Source organism: Manis javanica, chromosome X (genome assembly GCF_040802235.1).
Source record: "Manis javanica isolate MJ-LG chromosome X, MJ_LKY, whole genome shotgun sequence".
Taxonomy (NCBI): Eukaryota; Metazoa; Chordata; class Mammalia; order Pholidota; family Manidae; genus Manis; species Manis javanica.
The window spans coordinates 12,538,295-12,558,585 of record NC_133174.1 but is presented as its reverse complement, the minus strand read 5'-3'; the positions used below and the strand labels follow the sequence as shown (position 1 = coordinate 12,558,585).

The 20,291-nt window shown below is 36.6% G+C and overlaps 1 protein-coding gene across 5 annotated transcripts in view; it reads right to left on the bottom strand.

Moving 5' to 3' along the window:
* The window catches only part of CDKL5 (cyclin dependent kinase like 5), a 181,650-nt gene that overhangs the window by 124,523 nt on the left and 36,836 nt on the right, over nt 1-20,291 (bottom strand). Inside the window, exon 2 of one of the 5 annotated variants that reach the window (XM_073227314.1) lies at nt 16,393-16,457. The exons of 3 other annotated variants lie outside the window; for them this stretch is intronic. The gene's annotated coding sequence lies outside the window, so the exon portion shown is untranslated. Of the gene's footprint in view, nt 1-12,430; nt 12,636-16,392; nt 16,458-20,291 lie in introns of those variants that run through there. One more of the 5 variants, XM_073227315.1, reaches the window with a different exon arrangement.

Here is a 20,291-nt window from a genome sequence, read left to right as displayed (position 1 = left end):
TATTCATCAAATATATATACCGTACCTTCTTTTTTCATCATGGTTTCAAACCACTTATCAAGGTATGATCAAGAGCAACTGAATAAAATGGTCTGAGAACAAAGAACATATAGCATGATTGCCCTTCAGCCTATTGCAGAAAAACTGTAAAACTAAGAATTTATCATCAGAAACACATACAGGGTCAGTGGAATATGAAACACATAAGTGGAATACTGAGGCCAAATGTCTGGCAATTAAGCTATTTCTGGGAGGGTCACTTATGTTAAAGGGAAGAAACAAAGAGTAATAACGACTAGACAGCAGCAACTTTTCAAGGCATGAAGACGAAGTCTGGGATATTTTCCAAATGAGTTGGGAGAAGTTATTTTTATTTACGGAGATATTTTTGTCCTATTTAAAATATAGAAGGAACTGAAGAAAATCAAGCTAAAGATATTGCACTTCCTCAGCTGTTTGTCCTGCTAACTTTAGAAGTTTAAGTTTCATTACTTTGACCAAACAAGTAACAGCCAAAATGACAAGCAATTTCATAACACCCATTAATCGATGAAAGAATTAAATTAAGCTCGAAAGAGATGTGAACACATGACAAATAAAATTTAATATATTAAAAGATAGATAGGTTTCTTCCCTCAAGAAAATTTCAATTAAAAAAAAAAAGTACAGTTAAGAGGACTTTTGACTTACAAGTCTCCCACATACAAATTTAACGTTGAGCTGGGAAGTCTCTTAAAGCTTAGTTTTTTTCCATTTGTAAACTGGAGTTAAGTAACCCTTACAACAAATATGAGGCACCTTTTCCAACACCAGTTCTCTGGCACCAACTGGGTGTCCCTACAATCTACTCTAATGCTAACTACCCACAGTTAACGTCAGACTCCACATTTTGTGGGCCCAGTCTCACAGACTTCACTTGCTTTAGGAGCCTGTCACAAGTCCCAGGTCCTCAGGCCACCTGCACTTCTGTCTGACTTGGCTAAAAATGTAGGGGTTTCCAAGCCTTTCCCTTCAGGTTTGATATTACCCTAGAATGACTCACAGAACTCAGGAAATTGCTTTACTTACCATTTACTGGTTTATTATAACTCAACTCAGGAACAGCCAAATGGAAGAGATGCACAGGGGAAGGAGTCAGGGTGCAGAGCTTCCATGCCCACTTAGGGTACAGCACCTTCCCAGCACCTCAACACGTTCACCAACCCAGCTCCCCAAATCCTGCTGTTTAGGGGCTCCTGTGGAAGTTTCATATGTAGGCATGCCTGATGAACATATTGGCCGTTGGGGACTGAAGTCAATCTCCAGCCCCTCTCCCTTCCCCAGAGGCAGGAGCAGGAGGAAGGGGCTTCAAGTTCTAACCTCCTAATCATGGTTTGTCCTTCTGGTGGCCAGGCCCTATGCTGAAGTGATCCAGAGGCCTCTGCCAAGAGCCATACAGAAGATACTCTTATCACTCAGGAGATTCAGGTGACATTCCTGAGACAAGAACAGATTAGGCAGACAAAAGGGTAAAGGCATTCTAAGCAAAGTTCGTCTTAAAACAGGCAAAAAAAAAAACAACAAACAAACGAAAGAAAGAAAAACAACGAAAACCCTAGAAGGAATGTTTATGGAACTCAAGTCATTCAGCTTCTCTCAAATCGAGGGCACAGGTCCAGAATATCAAGAAATGAGACAGGGACTAAACTATAAAAAGCCTTGTATGCCATATCATAGGCATGTTCCCCTGCCGTACAAGAAGTTTGAAGGCTACTGACATAGACAACAACAATAATCAAGAGAAGCTTTTTAGGTTAGTACTTTATAAATGTTGTTTCAGAAACATCACCTTGGAGGCAAGAAGAGGGTTAAGGGTAGAGACGCTAATCAGAAAGCTACTGATTGATAGAGGCCAAGCACAAAAGGATGTAAATCTCAGCTAAAGCAGCAACAGTGAGAACAGAGAAAGGCAAATTTGAGGTATATAAAAGATGTACTCAAAAGACACAGTGACAATTTAAAAACAGTTAAATGAAAAATGGATTAAGTCTAGAGGATTACAAAATTTCTGCCTTGACTACTGGGTTTATCAGGTTCGGTTCTACAGAGGAGCACATGGAAAAGAGAATTACATGATTGAAAATTATGGAATCCTATTTAATTAGTATTTATTATGGGAAGTTTTATGCTGCATAATACAGAGATATCATGGATAGCTGGATGAATACAAAGTTGAACTTCAAGTCAACAGCAAGGAACAGAAACCATATATAAATTGAGAATATGAGAAACTCAAGACTTAATTTCCAACTTAAGGCAACTTCACCAAGAATATAACCTGCTCAAAGAGTAAAATTGCCTTGCTTTTTTCAATTAGTTTATGAAAGAATCACACAGTAAGTCTAAAACTGCAAATACAAATGCTATGAAAAACTTATTAAGTCAGAAAAGAGCTGTATTTTCAATCTCCAGGATGAAGTCACTTTTCAGATGAATATACTATATCCACAACCTTGTAGAATCCTTGGAAAACGTGCCTTTGGGGAAAGACTGATTCATGTAATCATGGCATCTAGTTTGTTGTTCAATCTCATGTAAACTGTATTGTGAAGTGCAGCAAAAATGCTGTGGCAATATTAAATTGCTATAAAAGTTTCTAAAATCTTATACTCTAAATATTTTTATACAAAAATACTTAATACTTTTAAAACTCAATTATTTTGTTAAAAGAACCCTGACAATTCATAATCTAAACAAGAATTCACTAACTCTAACAGAAACTAATCTGAAAACACATAACTATTATTTAACGGCAGAGACTGTGACTTACTCTTGTTAGAGTAACACTGTTATATCATTTTACTATCAAAAATTAACTTCCTACTGCCTACCAAAAAGTCCAAATTCCTAAGGCATTGCTATCAAGAAAAACAGCTAAAGACGTCTCTTTGATTCACTCATTCAACAAATACCTACTGAACACCTGTTAAGTAGGTTAGAGATCATCTCATCTGACCTTATTTTATAGAGGGGAAAACTTAGGCTCAGGTCAGTTATGTTACTTAATCTGAAATTAACAATAACGTTTAGTGATTGCTTTCCTGTGAATTTAACTATAATCTTTGGCAATTACCCACTTCTTCCCTATAAGAATCCTTGGCTCCAAACCAACTACACTTGCTCATCAACACCTAGAACATGCCTCTCACTTTCCCACTTCTGTGCCTTTGTTCAGATTTTTTTCTCCACCCCAATCCTGTCTTTGCCGACTAAAATGTTAGCCATCACTTTTTAAAAATCAAGTAAATTATACCTTCCTCTCTGTTCAGCCCAGTTAGAAGTTATTCTCTAAAACTTATTGGGTTGTTTTTTCTTTACCTAAGATTGTTTCCCATGACAAAAATTCAAAAGGATAGTCTATAAATTCTTACATATAGCACTTAACAAGACATTCATCATATACTTATTTAAATGTTTATTGTTTGTATATTTATCTATTTCCCTTAGGTAATTAGAATTCCCTAGAAACTAGGTATCATACCCCTAACTAAATCCTGGATCTAGGCCATGCATATAAAATAAGTACTCTAAATTTTTTTTTAATTTCTGTATCAAAATAGGTAAGTAAAACACAGGTACTTCCAAAGCTTTACTGGGAGGCTGGTGGGGAGGAGGGGAGTTTCATTATCTTTCCTATCCAGTTTTCTTATGAAGTATCAAAAAAAAAATCTACACCTCAACTCTTTTCTGCCTATCAAATGAGAACTTAATAATGATCTATATTTCCAAAATAATTAAGAATTGCCTATCCATATTTGTAACAGTAACTGACAGAGAAACAATATCACACTGTCAATTACTATCTGCTTATGGATCATCCATAGTACATTTTATTTTACAGTTCTACAATACTAACATAATTGCTTTTAATTCCATGTAAACAATATGTAAAGCCCTTTGAAATACAAACTACCATCTTCTTGGTCAGGAAATCACAGAATCTGAAAGCTAGGATAAACAAAGCTTATATCCAGGTCTCCTAATCAGCTCCGAGAAGGGGTTCTGCCCTGGCCTGACTGAAGGGCCCTCTGCCCATACACAACAGGAACAGAGCAGGTGGGAAAACAAGAGGACTTCCTGGTGAGCATGGGGTCTGATTCTCAGCACACATATCAGCATTTTCCTTGAAATAATTCCCAGTTTACTTAATCATAGATACAGGATTCAGTATTTTAAAGAAACCCATGCACATTCCAAATTTAAATATTGCTTATTATCTATTTTGAATTATTCAAACATATGCTTGACTATGTTAACATAGGCCAACATATTCTAGTAATTTTCAAAATCAAAAATGAGTTTTAGTTTTTACACTTTAATATGTCCTTGTAAGTTGAAAAATTATTTTAATAATCCAAAACCAAGTAAAATGATGAATAATCAGGCCCAGTGCACTGTTTAATAGCCCCAAACCCTTCCTCTACCAGGACCCCTCTTTCTGGTGTCAACCTTCACTTAATATGTGACCATGAGCAAGTTACTTAATCTCTTCAACCTGTTTTTTCATTCACCAAGAGGGACTGATACTACCTACTTATAAGCTAATGGTAAGGATTCAAGGTTATAGAAGTAAAGCCTCTGATGCATAGTAGCTACCTAATAAAAAACTATTATTAATAATTAAATAACAGTAATTTAACACAATAGATGATGGAAATAAGAAAGATAACACCTCTAGAAAGTTGGATTTATCATCTCAATTACAAGCCTGCACTTAAAGAGATTTCCCCAAATGAGACAAGTAATTTATGTCAAGACCCAAAAGAAGTAAGATTCATGAAATGTCATTAGCATTTTAAGAGCAATATTTTTATTAAGTAAATAAAATGTTAAGACAAGCAATATTTTAGTCTTGCCAATTCTGATAACAAATTACATGTGAAACACTGTTATTTAAGTCGAACAGTATCACTGGAAAATTTTCTACTCTAGACTCAACAATATAACTATGTTAAATCCAGAACCACTTCTGAAGTTATCCTGTACTATCAATATTACTGATTAACTTACAGTCTTATAAGTAAAAATAACCTTCAACTAACTGTATAAAGTAAAATACCTTCTGTTGTGCCAAGACAAAAAACAAGAATTGACAAATCTAAGAGTATCTATAAGCAGAATTGCTGAGGTGTATTTCTAAAGCATTTGATTTGGGGCAAAAGCCAATGCACTTCAATTACCTTTATCTATAAATGATTTCATGAAAAAAACCAGAGACAAGACACATATAAAAGGTATAGTTAGAAGACTACAAATGAAGTATTATGCCTGAGCTATGGAACAAAAAAGAGGCTTTATTTTCAAAAGATAAAATACAGAGATGTGAGTTACAGTCTAAACTCTAAAGAAATGTATGATCACTTAATTACTATAAAAGGATAAAGAAAATATGATGGAAACAATGAAGACTATTATTTACAATAGATGGAATACCTTTCCTGTTTCCATAAGTGATACTTTATTCCAACAAAATTAAATGAAACAGGAGAAGCACTTCCAGAGTGGTGGTGAGGAACACCATATGGACCCTGTTCCTCAGCAAAACAATCTTCACTGATTAAAATTATTTAGAAAAAACAAAACAACTATTTACAGTCTCAAAATTGCCTTAAGGAGCAGAAGATTAAAGATGGCAGTGTGAGAGGAGAGACAGAGGCTTCCTCCTAAAGCTGGATACAATTAGAAAATTTAATTGGCGCAACTAATCCTGAGAGAGCAACAGGTAAGAGGACGTGTCAGACTGCACACACCTGGAGAAAAGAGCAGACCTCAGCGAACAGGGTAACGCAGGACCTGAGCCCCTCCCCCACCCCAGCTCACCAGCGGGAGGAAGACAAACGGAGCAGGGAGGGAGTGGAAGGCCTGGGACTGCTGAATACCTAGCTCTGGAGATTTGCTCTGGGAGCACAAACCTACATTTCATGGTGCTTTCATGAGACTCGCATGACTGCTGGGTTGGAAAGTTAATACAGGCAGACTTCCTGGGGAGACTGGGATTCCGGCTGCTTGTGGAAAGCAGGGATCCATATCTGGCTGCTCTGGGACAAAAACTTATACCTGTGTGCCCGGCCCACTGGCTCAGGCAGTGGAGACAAGCACAGGAGCCAGGGAGCAGGGAACAGCTCTTTCCTACCCCCAGTAGCGCTCCCCTGCGGCCCCTGACATTGCTTCAGGGGCTCAGCAGCGCCAGAATAGAGCTTCTGGACACTAGAGGGCGCCATATACAAACATGAAACGCCAAAGGAACCTTGTCCAGAGTAAAACTGTTCATACAACTCCTGAGAAAGATTTAAATGATACGGACCTCGTGACTCTTCCTGAAAGGGAGTTCAAAATAAAAATCATCAACATCCTAATGGAAGTACGGAAAGATATCCAAGAACTCAGGAATGAATTCAGGTCAGAGATCCAATTGTTAAAGAGCACGATGGAGGGTATTAAAAGCAGGTTGGATATGGTGGAGGAGACAATAAATGAAATAGAAACTAGAGAAGAGGAATACAATGAAGCTGAGGCACAGAGAGAAAAAAGGATCTCTAAAAATGAAAGAATATTCCAAGCAGAACAATATTCGCATTATAGGGATACCAGAAGAAGAAGAGAGAGAAAAAGGGATAGAAAGTGTCTCTGAGGAGGTAGTTGCTGAAAACTTCCCCAATTTGGGGAAGGAGATAGTCTCTCAGGCCATGGAGATCCACAGATCCCCCAACACAAGGGACCCAAGGAAGACACCAAGACACATAGTAATTAAAATGGGAAAGATCAAGGATAAGGACAGACTGTTAAAAGCAGCCAGAGGCAGAAATAAGATCACATACAAAGGAAATCCCATCAGACTAACAACAGACTTCTCAGCAGAAACCTTACAGGCCAGAAGGGAGTGGCATGAGGTATTTAATGCCACAAAGCAGAAGGGCCTGGAACCAAGATTACTTTATCCGGCGAGATTATCATTTAAATTTGAAGAAGGGGATTAAACAATTTCCAGATAAGCAAAAGCTGAGAGTTTACCTCCCACAAACCATCTCTACAGTCTATTTTGGAGAGACTGCTATAGATGGAAGTGTTCCTAGGGTTGGATAGCTGTCACCAGAGGTAGTAAAATCATGGTAGGGAGGGTGGAGCAGCTGATTGCGAGGCAAATGCAAAATTAAATTGACTATCCTCAAAGCCAATAAAGGGATAGAGAAAAAGTATAGAATCTGATACCCAATATATAAAGAATGAAGGAGGAAGAAAAAGGAGGAGAAATAGAAAAGAACCTTTAGATTGTGTTTGTAACAGCATACTAAGTGAGGTAAGTTAGACTCTTAGATAGTAAGGAAAGTAACCTGGAACCTTTGGTAACCACGAATCTAAAGCCTGAAATGGCAATAAGTACATACCTATCGATAATCACCTTAAATGTAAATGGACTGAATGCACCAATCAAAAGACATAGAGTCACCGAATGGATAAAAAAACAAGACCCATCTATATGCTGCTTACAAGAGACTCACCTCAAACCCAAAGACATGCACAGACTAAAAGTCAAGGGATGGAAAAACATATTTCAGGCAAACAATAGGGAGAAAAAAGCAGGTGTTGCAGTACTACTATCAGACCAAATAGACTTCAAAACAAAGAGAGTAACAAGAGATAAAGAAGGACATTACATAATGATAAAGGGCTCAGTCCAACAAGAGGATATAACCATTATAAATATATATGCACCCAACACAGGAGCACCAGCATATGTGAAACAAATACTAACAGAACTCAAGGAGGAAATGGACTGCAATGCATTCATTTTAGGAGACTTCAACACACCATTCACTCCAAAGGACAGATCAACCAGACAGAAAATAAGTAAGGACACAGAGGCACTGAACAACACACTAGAACAGATGGACCTAATAGACATCTATAGAACTCTACACCCAAAAGCAACAGGATACACATTCTTCTCAAGTACATATGGAACATTCTCCAGAATAGACCACATACTAGGCCACAAAAAGAGCCTCAGTAAATTCAAAAAGACTGAAATCCTACCATCCAACTTTTCAGACCACAAAGGTATAAAACTGGAAATAAATTGTACCAAGAAAGCAAAAAGGCTCACAAACACATGGAGGCTTAACAACATGCTTCTAAATAGTCAATGGATCAACGACCAAATTAAAATGGAGATCCAGCAATACATGGAAATAAATGACAACAACACAAAGGCCCAACTTCTGTGGGACGCAGCAAAAGCAGACTTAAAAGGAAAGTATATAGCAATCCAGGCATATTTAAAGAAGGAAGAACAAACCCAAAGGAATAGTCTAACATCACAGTTATCAAAATTGGAAAAAGAACAAATGAGGCCTAAAGTCAGCAGAAGGAGGGACATAATAAAGATCAGAGAAGAAACAAACAAAATTGAGAAGAATAAAACAATAGAAAAAATCAATGAAACCAAGAACTGGTTCTTTGAGAGAATAAATAAAATAGATAAGCCTCTAGCCAGACTTATTAAGAGAAAAAGAGAATCAACACACATCAACAGAATCAGAAATGAGAAAGGAAACATCATGACAGACCCAACAGAAATACAAAGAATTATTAGAGACTACTATGAAAACCTATATGCTAACAAGCTGGAAAACCTAGAAGAAATGGACAACTTCCTAGAAAAATACAACCTTCCAAGACTGACCAAGGAAGAAACACAAAACCTAAACAAACCAATTACCAGCAAAGAAATTGAAGTGGTAATCAAAAAACTACCCAAGAACAAAACCCCTGGGCCAGATGGATTTACCTCGGAATTTTATCAGACATACAGAGAAGACATAATACCCATTCTCCTGAAAGTTTTCAAAAAAATACAAGAGAAGGGAATACTCCCAAACTCATTCTATGAGGCCAACATCACCCTAATACCAAAAACAGGCAAAGACCCCACCAAAAAAGAAAATTACAGACCAATACCCTGATGAACATAGATGCAAAAATACTCAATAAAATATTAGCAAACCGAATTCAAAAATATATCAAAAGGATCATACACCATGACCAAGTGGGATTCATCCCAGGGATGCAAGGATGGTACAACATTCGAAAATCCATCAACATCATCTACCACATCAACAAAAAGAAAGACAAAAACCACATGACCATCTCCATAGAAGCGGAAAAAGCGTTCGACAAAATTCAACATTCATTCATGATAAAAACTCTGAGCAAACTGTGTATAGAGGGCAAGTACCTCAACATAATAAAGGCCATATACGATAAACCCACAGCCAACATCATACTTAACAGCGAGAGGCTGAAAGCTTTTCCTCTGAGATCGGGAACAAGACAGGGATGCCCACTCTCCCCACTGTTATTTAACATAGTACTGGAGGTCCTAGCCATGGCAATTAGACAAAACAAAGAAATACAAGGAATCTAGATTGGTAAAGAAGTTAAACTGTCACTATCTGCAGATGACATGATATTGTACATAACAAACCCTAAAGACTCCACTCCAAAACTACTAGAACTGATATCAGAATACAGCAAAGTTGCAGGATACAAAATTAACACACAGAAATCTGTGGCTTTCCTATACACTAACAATGAACCAATAGAAAGAGAAATCAGGAAAACAATTCCATGCACAATTGCATCAAAAAGAATAAAATACCTAGGAATAAACCTAACCAAAGAAGTGAAAGACCTATACCCTGAAAACTATAAGATACTCTTAAGAGAAGTTGAAGAGGACACTAACAAAAGGCAACTCATCCCATGCTCTTGGCTAGGAAGAATTAATATCGTCAAAATGGCCATCCTGCCCAAAGCAATATACAGATTTGATGCAATCCCTATCAAATTACCAACAACATTCTTCAATGAACTGGAACAAATAGTTCAAAAATTCATATGGAAACACCAAAGACCCCAAATAGCCAAAGCAATCCTGAGAAAGAAGAATAAAGTGGCGGGGATCTCACTCCCCAACTTCAAGCTCTACTACAAAGCCATGGTAATCAAGACAATTTGGTACTGGCACAAGAACAGAGCCACAGACCAGGAACAGATTAGAGACTCCAGACATTAACCCAAACATATATGGTCAATTAATATTCGATAAAGGAGCCATGGACATACAATGGCAAAATGACAGTCTCTTCAACAGATGGTGCTGGCAGAACTGGACAGCTACATGTAAGACAATGAAACTAGATCACTGTCTAATCCCATACACAAAAGTAAATTCAAAATGGATCAAAGACCTGAATGTAAGTCATGAAACCATAAAACTCTTAGAAAAAAACATAGGCAAAAATCTCTTGGATGTGAACATTAGCGACTTGTTCATGAATATATCTCCCCGGGCAAGGAAAACAAAAGCAAAAATGAACAAGTGGGACTATATCAAGCTGAAAAGCTTCTGTACAGCAAAGGACACCATCAATAGAACAAAAAGGTACCCTACAGTATGGGAGAATGTTTTTGTAAATGACAGATCCGATAAAGGCTTAACATCCAAAATATATAAAGAGCTCATGCTCCTCAACAAACAAAAAGCAAATAATCCAATTAAAAAATGGGCAGAGGAGTTGAACAGACAGTTCTCCAAAGAAGAAATTCAGATGGCCAACAGACACATGAAAAGATGCTCTGCATCGCTAATCATCAGAGAAATGCAAATTAAAACCACAATGAGACATCACCTCACACCAGTAAGGATGGCTACCATCCAAAAGACAAACAACAACAAATGTTGGCGAGGTTGTGGAGAAAGGGGAACCCTCCTACACTGCTGGTGGGAATGTAAATTAGTTCAACCATTGTGGAAAGCAGTATGGAGGTTCCTCAAAATGCTCAAAATAGAAATACCAGTTGACCCAGGAATTCCACTTCTAGGAATTTACCCCAAGAATGCAGCAGCCCAGTTTGAAAAAGACAGATGCACCCCTATGTTTATCGCTGCACTACTTACAATAGCCAAGAAATGGAAGCAACCTAAGTGTCCATCAGTAGATGAATGGGTAAAGAAGATGTGATACATATACACAATGGAATATTATTCAGCCATAAGAAGAAAAAAATCCTATCATTTGCAACAACATGGATGGAGCTAGAGGGTATTATGCTCAGTGAAATAAGCCAAGTGGAGAAAGACAAGTAGCAAATGATTTCACTCATATATGAAGTATAAGAACAAAAGAAAAACTGAAGGAACAAAACAGCAGCAGAATCACAGAACCCAAGAATGGACTAACAGTTAACAAAGGGAAAGGGACTGGGGAGAATGGGAGGGAAGGGAGGGATAAGGGCGGGGAAGAAGAAAGGGGGTATTATGATTAGCATGTATAATGTGGGGGGTGGGGAAAGGGGAGGACAAGTAGTGATTCTACAACATCTTACTATGCTGATGGACAGGGACTGTAATGGGGTTTGTTGGGGGGACTTGGGGTAGGGGAGAGCCTAGTAAACATAAATTTAAAAAATTGCCTTAAGGCCATTTGCCTTAATGGTAAATGAAGAAAGATTTATTCAAGAAATCTACTGGATTTTGGCAAGGATAGTCAGTCAATGGCATTTGAGCCACAACCCAATTCCTTATTCCACCATACCACCAGCTCTACTCCAGGTGGGTGTAGCCAAGAAAGGGCATTCTCTCACCCCACTCTGGGACAAAAGTCTCTCCCTGGGAGCAGCAGCTCGCCTGCATTTCTCATCCCCACCCTGCAGAAACTCTATTGCAGGCAAGCATGGCTGAGAAGACAGGGGCTCCCTGCCTCCACTCACAGAATAGCTCTACCCAACGCAAAGTAGGCTGAGAATACTAGAAATGGAACCAAATGGAAATTCCGGAGTAGAAAAGTACAGTAATGACCAAAATAAAAAATTCATTAGCACACACCTAGCACCCAGATCCTGGTTTCTAATACCATTCTCCAAAGAAAGAAACAAAGGCTCTTTGAAGAAACGGCTGATTCTAAGACTGGGGCAAGAAATATACAAGATGAGCATCTTGTAATAGCAAGAAAGGTATTCAACAAAAATAATGAGTTATGTCAAAGCTGCACAGGAGGCAACTGAAAGGTCTCACAATGGCCAAAGCAGAAGAACTGAACAATAAACTTTCATAGTACTGGATTTGGATTATAATCCAGAGTATAAAATAAATGAGTTCATAATGATATAAATAAATGACTGAATATTCCACCCTCCAATGAGGTGAAGTGTAACTCCCCACTTCTTAAGTGAGGGCTATACACCAACATTCTTCTAAAGAGGACGATATGGAAAGGGGGGAGGAATAACAGCTTTACATTGGAGAAACATGACAAACACTACTTCAGTCAACGCTACTTGGTGATCAAGATTAACATCGATAGTAATATGTCACATTAATAGTATATACCTTGAGATGATGTAATGAAAATGGCACTTCACTGCTGTGGTCTTCCTCCCCAAAACACATTAACTCAAGTCTACTCACAAGAAAAAAATCAGACAAATCCCAACTGAGGAACATTTTACAAAATATCTAGCCAGTACTACTAAAAATTATTAAAGTCATCAAAAACACAAAGTCTGAGAATCTGTAACAGCCAAGTAGAATCTAAGCAGACAAGAGAAGTATAATGTGGTATCCTAGATGGGATCCTGGAACAGACAAAAAAAAACAAAAATCAGGTGAAACCATAGCAATTTGAATAAAATCTGGACTTTAATAATAGTACCACTATTATTTTAGAATAGTACCAGTAATCAGTATCAATATTGGCTTACTAATTGTAATAAATGTACCATACTAATGTTAATGTTTGTAACAGGGGAAACTGGGTGTGTGGCACATGGGAACGTTTCTACTATATTTGCAACTTTTCTGTAAACTGAATCCATTCTAAATCATGGAGTTTATTTTTAAAACCTCATGAGACAGGCTCTACAGATTTCAGCTGGCAGAAGAATCAGTGGAGACACAAAGATAGATTGGTAATGATTATGCAATCTGAAGAACAGAGATAAAAAAGAATTAAGAAAACTAAGCAGAGTCTCAGAGAAATGTAGGACACTATTAAGCACACTGTGACAGTTAATTTTGTATGTCAACTTGATTGGGCCACAAAGTGCCCAGATATTTGGTTCAACATTTTTCTGGGTATGTTCTGAGGCTGCTCCTCAGAGATTAACACTTAAATATGTGAACTGAATAAATAAGACTGCCCTCCACAACGTCGGTAGATCTCAACCAGTCCACTAAAGGCCAGAATCAAATAAAAGGCTGAGCAACAGAGAATTTGCTCTCTTGGCTTGACAGTCTGGTCTTCAGGCTGGGAAATCAGTCTTCTCCTGCACTGGACTTGGACTGGAACTTACACAACTGTCTCTCCTGGTTCTCAGGCCTTCGGACTACAGATTTGGGACCTCTCCACTTCTATGGTATATATATCTCCTACTGGTTCTGTTTCTGTGGAGAACCCAGTCTAATACACCAACATACACATAATGGGAGTACCAAAAGCATAAAAGAGAGGAACAGAAAAAATACTGAAGAAATAATGTCTGAAAACTCCCCAAATATGATGAAAAACATTAATCTACACAACTAAGAAGCACAAGCTCCAAGTACAATGAATTCAGAGAGCTCCACCACCAGAGGTACCACAGTCAAAATATTGAAACACAAAGACACAATCTTGAAAGCAAGAGAAAAACAACTTGTCATATACAAGGATACTCAGTAAGATGAACAGCTGACTTCTGATTAGAAACGACGAAGGCCAAAGGGCAGCAGGATGACACATTCAAAGTGCTGAAAGAAAAAAATGTCAACCAAGAATCACATATCCAGCTACACTAGGTTTCAAAAATTAAGGCAAAATAAAGACATACTCAGACAAATAAAAACTTGAGAGAATTCATTACTAGAAGACCCACCTTACAAGAAACAGTAAAGGAAGTTTTTCAAGCTGAAAACAAGTGATATAGACAGCAATGTGAATTTACATTTTTTTTAAAAGGCACAAAGGAGGTGGGTAGGAGCAAAGCTGTACTGGAGTAAGGAAGTAACACCAGATATTAACTTGAATCCACAGGAAGCTAAGAAAAGAACCATAAATGATAAATAAGAAAGTTAATATAACTGCAAAAATACACTGGTATTCATTTAGTCTCTCGGCTTCTTTAAAAGACAAAATTACATAAAGTAATAATTATAACAACATGTTGTTAGGTTTAACATATGTAGACATAAGATGTATGACAAAAGCACAAAAGGGGGAAGAGAATAGAGCTATATAGGAGGAATGCTCCTATACTTCAATGGAATTAAGTTAGCATAATTATGAAGTAGATTCTGGTAAGTATATATATAGTAAGCACTAGAGCAATAACTAAGAAAATAACAAAAAATAGTGAAAAAACATCATTAAAGGAATTAAAATGTGACACTAGAAATTATCCCCTTAATATAAAAAAAAAGGAAAAATGAACAGAAAAGACATGAAACATAGAAAACAAAAAGCAAAATAACAGATGAACTCCTATCAATAACAATACTAAATGAATGGATTAAACAATCCAATCAAAACATACAGATTGTAAGACTGGATAAACAAAATCCAACTATATGCTGTCTACAGGAGACACATTTTAGATTCAAAGATGTAAAAAGTAAAGAGGATGGATAAAGATATACCAAGCATAAGAGAGCTAGAATGGCTATATTAAAATCAGAGTAAATAGACATTAAGACAAAAACTATTAGGTAAAAACTAAGGAAGCTTGAATAAAGTATGGACTTCAATAATAACAAATATCAATATTGGTCATCAATAATCCAGTAACCAATAATCAATTACTAAACATAAAGAGGGATATTTTATAGTGGTGAGAGAGTCAATCCATCAGGAAATATATAAACATAATATGCACTTAACAGAGCCCCCAAAACACATGAAAACTGAACCAAAAAAATAAAAAAACGTTGATGCACCAAAGCAAAAGAAATAAAGGATCAACAGCAGAGAAAATACTCGAGACCTATCATTTGTTCATTTTTCAATGTCTAACTCTGATTTCAAGCCTTGTCTGATGAATGTAAGTTTTCTAGTCTTGAATCATACAAGTTACTAAGGGACAGTAATGGTCCTTCTTTTATGAATATGTTGCAGGAACAAAATCTAAAATTTGTTACATGAATAAACTCTGTATAACTTATTTTTAAATGCAGGTATCAGAAAGTAGGAATAACCATAAACATTGTCCTTTCCAAGAAAAGCAGTATATCAAGTTTGGAACATTAAAATACCACCATCAATTCTAGTTTGTATTAATACTAAATATTAAAAGGCTCAAACGTATTACAAATAATCTACATAATACTTGAGAGGAAGAGAGTGGGATGCTATTTCTCCAAATATCATTTTCTTAAAATGTTATTTAAAATTACCAGGTCTAAAATATATAAAACCACATCATGGGAGAACTGTGTTTCAACATTTAAGATACTTGCCATTCAATATTCGACTTCTTCAAAGAAGTTTGGTCAACAGGCTCTCCAAAATTCATACATTACCTTATGTTTATTCAAATACTAACTTTGTACTAAAGTGCCTAAGCCCTGACTTGCCTATTTGCCTGAATTGCCTTTCCATTACATCAGTTCCCTAGAGTACAGAGTCCCATTCTCACAGTTCTCTATTGCTTCTGTGCAGCAAAACACACTTCCATGTTTACCATCCTCTGCTACTAACTCGGTGACCTTGGGCAAGTCACTTCAACAATTACTACACTGTTGAAGGGCTTTGATGTAGTATTACAGTGTGTACACTTTAATTACTCATTAGGTATCAGAACTTACCAGAGTTTTGTAAGTTTAGTGACACCAGTAAACTTGTAAATCAGAAAGCATTGTTGTGGGGGTGGGGGTGGGGGGTTTGGAAGAGGTAGAAACTTGGAGACTAGCAAAACAATTAGGATATTATTGCAAAGGCCAGGTGAAAGATTAATTAAGGTAGTGGCAGCAGAGATAGAAATAGGATAGTTTTCAGGGGAATAATTAACACATACCATACTATTACAATTTTTGTTACCATATTAGAACATGAGGTGAATAATCACTGCCAAAAATGCTTATAAAAATGGACAAAATCTAGACTGATGCTGTCAAGGGAACAAAAATGATCATTTCAATCTGTAGAGATTTTACTTCATTAGAATCAAAGTTCCCTTGATGGCCTACTTTTCATATGCCATCCTATTCCCTCCAGGTCTTTAAAAATACCGAAATTCTCAAACATAAATAAAATTAGAGGTGAGAGACTAAATTAGACAAGAAGTAAAATTTAAATTTTGTTTTAAATAAAGCATAGTTACGTTCAATCAGAAGTAAAAGGGCTGGCTTCACACATCTCACTTCTACCTTGGATTTTTCAGGACCACTAGTGAAAGGTAAGATACCAAAATGAAATGGTGTTAACCAAAATGAAATGGGGTGGGGAGGAGGGGGTTGAAAGAAAAATAAAAACACAAACATTTTGTCTGAAGCCATTAAGTTTTGCATAGAATCTTATTCTATTCCCTTCTTTAAGGCCACATAAATAAATATCAGGTATTTCACAGTCACTAAGCAAGTGGGGGAGGGGGGCCCTGGCTGCCTCAAAAGGTTTTGTTTTAAAAGTATGTAATTCACAAAAATTACCTGCATCACATTTTCTAGTAAATAGTCTTCAATTGTGTGTACAATGTGGCACACAAAATAAGTGCTCTAAGTTTTATTTTTCCTTTTGTCATGAAAGCAGAGAAGCATCTGTCCTATTAATTCATTTTTGATCTGCATTTAAAGAAAATTTTCTAATAATCCATAAAATGAATATTATCATACCTCTTAATAAACATTCCTAATTCCAGCCAATATGTGTTCTATATCCACAAGGACAAAGCCCAAGAAACATTCCAAAATTCAGAGAACAAATTTAGTATGGAAGGATACTTCATTGCCAACTTTATCCAAAATTGTTCTAGATTAAGGTACCAAATAGATGCTTATCATATTATCTAATGAGATAAATATAAAAGAAAACTCATCTTTCAGTTTGCATCATCACTTTTCCCATCTTGTCAAATAACAGAAATTACATTTTCAATCTACATGATGTATATTATGATTCATGGATTTACATGATATTCTTGTATCTTCTCCCGAGCAATGCTAGCATTTTATTTTGGGACTTATAACCTAGCCTATACTAAGACACTAAGAGGACTCTTGTAGTATTTCAAATCTTGTACCTTTTCAAATATTACAAAAATCAAGGAACCACTTGAACAGTAAGTAAGGGGAAAGTATGAACACATTTCAAAAAACCTTCCTCGTTTGTTTTTTGTCCACGTAAGATGCCAATCATTATCTCCCCCGGCCACACTCCTTCAGGAAAAAAAAGATTCCATCCATGGTCCCAGAAGCCAATCCTATATATCATGGGACACTGTCCCCTGGCCATAGTTTATTGAATCAGAGAAAAACGCCTGGCCAAAGATGGACCTATCATATTCTCTTTTCTGGGAGATGGAATGATGGAATTCAAACAAACTCACAGACAAAGAGTCCTCAGGTTTAGAGAACTAAAGAAGGTCCTGAAAACTCAAGGCTGCTCTCTTGAGGCAGCCATAGCATACACCTGCAAGCGAGTGAGCAATTTGAAAACGACTTGGAGAGAAGCAATTCTGACAGACCGGGGCAAGAGAAACAGCTGTCTGATAATTTCCTGCAACTGAGTCTAGGAAATATCCCAGCTTCTTACAATAAAACATCATTTTACTTATGTTTTGTTAAGCAAGTTTCTATTCCTTAAGATATTGCCTAATTAAATCACAATATATTAATATATGTATTAGGTAATCAATTTGGCTGCTCTAACAGAGAGACTCAAATAACAGGCTCAAATAAAAGAGAAGTTCATTTCTCTCTCATGTAAATCTGGGTTAGGTGTTCCAGTGTTTTTCATCTCACAGACCAAGTTATCTTCCTCAGCTCTCACCATTTTACCTGCATCCCAGACAATGAAAAAGTAGGGTACAGGCAGGGCAAAACTCCTTTCCTTTTATCTACAAAGAGGAAACAGCCTCCCATAGACCTCTCTACAATCATCCTCTTTGCATTCCCACTTTGATAGCTGCACACAGTTAGCTTCTTCTAATTTTCCCAGGAAGCTCTAACCTGTATCGGTGTTTCAAGAGCATCTATTAGTGACTATTTTTCTCATCCTTCCCCTTCTGATTTTCACATTGCCAGCAACTCCTACAATTATATAGTCTGATTACTATAATAAATCCCTTATCCCCTAACACTCACAGTGGTTCGATTTCTCAGACTCAATCTTGACTAATATACTCAAAATTCAGCAATTAACTGGTAATTCAGCAATACTGACAGAATGGATTTAATTACTGAAAGCCATCTCCCTACTACTACTAAACTGAATTTTTCCTGAAACAACCAGGTTCACTTCATCCATTTACTTCTATACTATGTGAGAAATGTTTGCTCCTTTCTATCAAATGATTCCTAAAATCAACTGCTATTACTCTTATCTTTATTTCCCTACATTCAGCACATAAAAAACGCATATTAAATAATCCAAGTTACAGTATTTATTTATTCTAAGCTCTTTTAGTAGAAATAGTGTGTTACTATTTCAGCTTTTTACGTGCAATATTAATTTGTCATTTGGGGACTTAAGAAGAGAAAATGGACTAAAAATTAGTGGTTTTTAAGAAGTCCTCTCTGAAATGGGCCCACAAATGCTAAAATTACAAAATGCAAAACTTATGAAATAATCATTAGAAACATCTTCTCCCCAAAAGAAACAAATATATACTACGCACTCAAGTCCTGAACTAGATATCAGCAGGTCTGATACATAGTTGTTGCTTTTTTTTTTTCTTAAAGTCACCTTTTCTAAAGATTCCCCAAGCTCCATTTGGGACTTAACAGCCTTAACAGCCTAACATATAAGATACATTTTCATACACCTTTTATAAAGTATCAACTATTTCTTTCATGACTGTGACATGAAGGTATCCAAGGGCATGAAAATTCACAACTGAAAGGACATTCTGCCATGAGTAAAAACCATAATTAAATACCAGAATCAGGTACTGATCTCTAAAGTGCTACTTGTGACTGAGAAAATTTATTATATATGAAAACCCAGCCCTGTAAGTAGTTAGGATATGCATGCAGGATGAGAGGAAGAATAGGAGATATTCATGTTAATAAATGAACCCCTGTTTTACAAGGATTCACCTCATAATTTATTTGAAAGGAAGATTCCTAAGAAGTGTTTAAAATTATTCCATCTAGAAAAACTCTAACAGCTTTTTTACAAGAGAGTGTCATTCTATAAAAATACACATAATTATAAAAGCTAGCATTTGTGCTCACTAAAGGTCCACCATTGGACTCCTACCCACAAAATGGCATAGAGTTTATATTTTGGGTGGAAAGGATTCTTTAGCTCACTGCATGAATTCCCAACTCAAGAAAAGCACAAACAAAATGATTCAGTAGTATACCACTGGGAAAAGAAATAAGTAACATTTTACTCCATGTGGCTTCCTACAGAACCCTAAAACATTTACTATGAAGATAAATTTACTTACTGTCAATACTTTTTGAAAAAAATACAGAACTTAAGGTCACAAGTTTTTTTAGCTTAAATTAGTCTCACACCTCATCCATTTGCTGTTTATAATTTCAGCTATACTTTTTCTCAAACTAGGGAACTGCAAATCAAATTCAAATATATCATGCTCCAAAATTAGAACAATTTTCCTCTAAACTTCATCTTTTAAAAATTTTAATCTGGAGGAATAATAAAATTATTTAACCTGCTGACTGACTGGTTAAAGCTACTAATTTTTTTTAATGAGCACATCTGAGTGCTTACTTGGAATAGTTTTTTAAAGTTTTCTGAAGTCTCAATGACAATTCACACACATGGGACATTAACTGAACCCCTCCCACGTGTAAAAAGCACTGTGAAAGACAAAAGTGGGTGATGATTTTCATTCCACAGTGCTGATTACAGGTGCACTTTTGTTTGCCCACTCCCATAATTCTCAAAATAGTCAATACAACCCGTGTTCATTCTAACTGCCTTCTGCTGGTTCTTCTCTACAGCTCCATCATGTTACTGCTAAAATTCCACAACCAGGATGGCTCAGACTCCCCCGTGGAGACGACCCTGCAGAAGTGGTCTGTTTTAAATTTC